This window comes from Sinocyclocheilus anshuiensis, unplaced genomic scaffold (assembly GCF_001515605.1).
Source record: "Sinocyclocheilus anshuiensis isolate Anshui unplaced genomic scaffold, SAMN03320099.WGS_v1.1 scaffold454, whole genome shotgun sequence".
In the NCBI taxonomy this organism is placed as follows: Eukaryota; Metazoa; Chordata; class Actinopteri; order Cypriniformes; family Cyprinidae; genus Sinocyclocheilus; species Sinocyclocheilus anshuiensis.
Window position 1 is genome coordinate 61,251 of NW_015548217.1, and position 5,929 is coordinate 67,179.

Genomic DNA, 5,929 nt, shown 5'->3' on the forward strand with positions numbered 1-5,929 from the left:
TAAAAACTTTTATGAAAATATTAAAATATGTACAAATTTGACGGTTACACCACATGACATTTTTATGTTCATTTAATTTAAATGATAAAACAGGAAATTACATCATACAGATGACCCATTTTGACGAGGTTTTATCAGATAATTTGCCCTTTTTATGACAAGCCAAGGTTAGTTGAGAAAATGTCATGTGGTGCAACTTTGCAAAACGTTATGAATGAATAATTTATGATAAACCAGATTTTTTAAAGATTTGTCCTTTTCTTTATCTTAGATTTTTTTCTAAGCTCCATGAGTTTTAGTGATGCCAATAAATAACACACTCAGTCATCAGAGCAGATACCTGAAGACACCTTTCCAATGCTGAGAAGTTAGAAAGTTTAAACTTACTCAGACTCGCTGTTATTAAAGGGTTAGTTCACCCAAAAATGAAAATTAGCCCATAAATTACTCACCCTCAAGTCATCCTAGGTGTATATGACTTTCTTCTTTCAGACGAATCCAGTTGGAGTTATATTAAAAATTGTCTTTGATCTTTCAAGCTGTTTCATGGCACTCAGCAGGTGTTGCATGCTTCAGTCCAAAAGAAGTTAAATAAAAAGCGCCCATCCATAAAAAATGTCTCACACGGCTCCGTGGGGTGAACAAAGGCCTCTTGTAGCGAATCAATGCGTTTTTGTAAGAAAAATATCCATGTTCAAAACGTAATAATCACTCTAATGTTCATATACACCTAGAATGACTTGAGGGTGAGTAATTTATGGGCTAATTTTCATTTTTGTGTGAACTAACCCTTTAAGCACGGGAGTAATTATTCAGAGGAAAAAGCTGAGACTTGTTTCCAAGTATTTTCATATATAGACCCTAGACAAGCCAGACATTATGCAAATGTATTTGATGAAGACGCTCACATTCCTGGTCAAGGCTTTGTGCTGGGTTCATCATGTCATGTCTTGATTACAGTGTTTTCACTCCAAAGCGTCTCGTCAGACTGCACTCTCTATACTTGTCTTCTGCGCTCCATCTGTCCTCACTAATTGCTTTGGCTAACCGAGAAACATCTGTGTGTCTGTGTGTTACCTTGGAGACCAGGACATCCCAACAGCAGGACGGAGGAGCGCAGGAGAAGTTCAGATGGGGTTGCAATGTGAGAAGGGCTCCGAAAAAGCTGACAGTCAGCACATTCCCTTCCCTTAGCCCGGGGTTTTTGAGCAGAAAAATATCAGTGAGTGTCGGTGGACGCGGTCAGGCCGTGCATAAACAGAGACGAGGGGGATTTACAGCTCGGCCTGCAGCGCATGACCACAGACAGAGGAGGAATAGCGCGGACACAGGCCTCGGATTCGGCTACCGGAGAAAATAACGGCCTGCTATCGTGTCTGACATTTGAGAAGCTAAATTACTAGGAAGCTTTCTTTGTATAATTTATTTACTTGCATAAATTTATTCAATATGTATTTTAAAGACTACAAGGTCATAGAAGTTGAATGCATATAAAAAACTGTTTCTTTATTTGTAATTAAAAAAAAATAATTTGTTTTAAAAAATTTATGTTTAGATTGAAAGCATTAGTAAGTTGTGCGAAAAATAAAATAACAAATAAAGATCCTAATAATAATAATGTATATTAATGTATATAATGTATGTATACACACACACACACACACACACACACACATATATATATATAGCCTATATACAGGCTACATGTGTATATGTGTGTGTGTGTGTCTAAATACATCTGCAGAGACTACTAACAGACTTCCGTAGAAAATATTCTCCTGACAGTAAGTGCAAGTTTTGTGTGAATAGTCATTGTTTTGCTCTCTGAACGCAGCTGTTCTCACACCTGTGCTGCTGTCTGAGTTTATCATCTGCCCACACAGCACATGTGATTCGGTCCGCCTCATTCCTAGTGTTCCCAGAATTCCACAGTGGAAAACACCTCCCATTGTTCACCCTTTTCCTACAGCGGGCTGTTCTTCCCCCAATCCTTCCCATGTAGCAGAGTGATGCCTCCATATATATATATATATATAGTTGCTGCGCAAAATATCTCTTTAGTCACATTCAGGGTTATTACCGTCAACTAAAACTGAAACCATAAAAAAAAAATGACTTGAAATAAAGCAAACTTAAATTATCAGAAATTTTAAACAATATTTCAGCTAGTTGCCACAGCAACATTTCATTTATTTTAAGTTGAAGTATCAAACTAACTAGAACTATATGAACTAAAACTAACATTTATTTAAAAACAATATAGACATATTAAAAAAAAATTTAAAATCACAATAAAATTACTTAGTTTAACTAAAATATAAAAATAAAAACTAATTAAAAAAATTAACAAAAACTATAATAGTAAATCAATGATACAAAAATAACTCTGGTCACACTTAAAATTACATGAATGTCTTTGCATTATAAAATAAAACTTTTATTTTAACCTTGTTTTTGACCCATTTTGATTTTTGAATTGTCAGAAACACTGACTAACCTTTTTTGTTTGTTTTTAGTGTGATTTTCAGCAATAATCCCATTAAATCCCATCAATTTGACCCCCACTATAAAAAAACGTACCCAAATTTTTAGCATATATATATATATACCTGGAGCACAAAACCAGTCTTAAGTGTCAATTTTTTAAAATTGAGATGTATGCATCATCTGAAAGCTGAATAAATAGCTCTCCATTATTTCAGGTTACTTCATATAACCAACTCCATATCCTCATTCTTCCGTCATATTCAGTGTTTCCGTTTTTTCCATTTAATGGAAATGTTTTCCACATATCTGCCCCTTAACCCACTTTTAATTTCCCATGTATTATTATCTAAAAGAAGAAGATATAAGAACAGGATTTGTACTGTCCCTGCAGGGAAACCCAGAGAAGATTCGGAGGTAGATTTAGTAGATTTAGTGGACTATGAACCTGCTACGAGGGTCAGTAAGAGTTGAAGCTCCCATCAATCTCAGATTTTATTGTGTACATTTACATGCATCGTCTTGCATTACAAAATCCATCCTAAACAAAACAAACGATTTCCAAAGGCCACAAAAGCAAGATTAGGGACTTAATTCAATCCTAATAACTTAGTCTTTTTTTGACACACAGGTGTTCCAATAACCGGACAAATGCAGTAAAAGCTTGAAAGTCGACCTTTATTAATACTGTGAAAAAAGTAAACTTTATGAGCCTTTCAATAGATGCATCAGTATTGTTGTTAATACACTTACTACATCATAACACAATATAATTGTGATTTATAATTCTGGTATCAACTTTTTTTGTGGAATAGTACAGATCACAATGTTTCAAATGATTGGCACAAGCAAATAAAACAACACAAATCCAAACAAAAGCACAAACCTATAGCATCATACTGCAGCTGTCGCCATCAACAGCTTTGGTTTGGTCCACATTATACCTCATTTAATAACTGGGGAGATGAAAGTTTTTGCTTGTTCACAGCAGAGCACTATTTGACTTTCGGGAGAACAAAATTCAAGCACCAATCTTTCTTTAATACAACGAAAGTATAAACAGTGCTACTGTATCATACTTGAATGACATATAAAAAAACAAAACAAGACACAGAAGGCACTGGCTGTTATCTGAGGCTAAGTGATTTTTTTTATTTTAATGTTTTTTTGGTTTCATGCACAGTGTCCTGTTTGTAGCAGAGGACACCTTGTCATATTCAAGTACCTTCCTTTAGGCGTGGGGATAATAAATTAAATGCTGTGAACTGCCCTGCAGTTGCAATATGTTTGATGATGAAACGCAAATGAAACAAGATGAATATCAACATACGTACAGTACGGCTGCGGAATACAGAAAACATGACGAGAACTGACCTGACTTTGCTTTTAGAGGTTCAACCTTAACAACAAACAAACCTGATCTCATCAAGAACACACCTGCAGCAGAAGAAAAAATTACTCTGAGAAAAAGACGTCTATCTTTCAGACATTAAGCATTTAGGAGGCTCCACTTATTCTCATTACCGTAATGCAAATATATATATATATATATATATATATATTTAGTATTTATTTATACATCATGGTAATATTTGTTGTACTTCCTTTAATATATGCAGATATAAATATTGTATTATAGATTAATGGAAGCTTGCTTCTGCCACAAGATAAAAAATAAAAAACTGCAACTTTTTATCTACAATTCTGAATTCATATCTCACAATTCTATCTCTCTAGTCAGTATAAAGTCAGAATCGCAGAAACTTGTGAGATATAAAGTTGGAATTGTGAGATATATCGCAATTCAGAGAAAACAAAGAGGGAATGTTAAGAAAAAGTTGCAAATACAGAAACAAAAAAAATCTGAATTCTGAGAAAAAAAGTCTCAGAGATTGAATTTCACAATTCACAAATAGTTTTTTCCAGAGTCCAAATTTTAAGATAAAGTTTTGCAATTACCTTTTTTTTTTCTTTTTCTAATTGCATACTTATTGCTTAAATTTATTATAGTCTCGCCATTTCTAAGTGTCGGATAAAAGTCCAACATAAACTCAAAAAAATGTATAAATCCCGTACACTACACAACTTTAATCTTTACGAAATGTTGCTAATAAAATATCATGATGATGCAAGTTTGAGAAGTATGGGATTTATATATTATATGCATTCGCTAAAAATATTGTATTACGATACTGATAATCTAATAAAAAACACTATTGAGAATAATGGTAATTACAAAACATTATTCTTGATGCAATACAGTAATGAGAATTTTGGGCTTAAATGCTCTTAATTGACATTAAAATAATGTCATAATGGGAAAAATATTTTTCTTTTTTTATTCTGGTGTGAAATGTGACCTGGACATATTTTCATGACATTCACCCACACTGTAAAAAGCGGTAACCGGAAATTGTTACCTTAAAAAGCTATTTTTAACCCTATAAAAATGATTTTTGTTGGTATAAATGCATGCATTTAGGTTGATTCAGTGATGCTAAACACTATTTTGTGATTTGAATAAAACCATTAAATTTCAACTGTAGGTTACCATTTTTTCAGTGCAACTAAAGATCCGGCATAAAATCGAAACCGTTCTTGCATCCCACTTTTGCAACTTCGAGAATCTGCCAGAATTCCAGCAACTGCATGATTCAAGACAAACCCTGCACATCAGCTGTGCCTAAACGAAGAAACTTGTGACATACTAAGACAATAATCCTCAATCTACAGTAAAAGAAATGGTCCAAACCTGCCTTTACGCGCTCATCACTTGCATTCCTCTCACATTTTGACATGCAATTATATTCCCTTTGTACAGGATCAGAGACTCACCTGAGAGAACCTGCAACTCAACGACTGTAAAATCTGTGACTCAACACTGCATAAAAAAATCTAAATACTCCAGAGGCACTAACAATATAACATAGCATCTAATACTGGTTACTTTGGACATTTTGGCATGATATCAGAAGCTCATAGGATTCATATGTGCTTTAAAACACTGTACATGAAGCACAAAGCTGAAAACGGTCTCTCTTAATCTGCGTACGGAAAACTCAGTAGTTGAATTTTTGTCACGACAGTTATTTCTTTTTGCTTTTCTTACATTTTTTGCTGTCCAGCAACAAACGACACAGCACATCCTAATCGAAGCTGAGCGATAAATAGCGTGTGTGTTTCTTGGTTTCCCAGGTTTAAAAAAAGTGCACTTCCATAATGCACTTAAAATGCTCTATTTTCGTGCACTAATTTTGTACTTAATATACTAAAAATTATTATTTAGATAAACTTAAGATCAACTAAGTGTGCTATTTTGGGACACTATGAATATGAACTAAAATGCACTTTTAACATACTATCTCTGTATTTAAAAAATGTATTTAGGTACCACTTGTAGTACACTTGAGTGTACTAGTGTATGAAAGATGGTTCAAGTGTACTA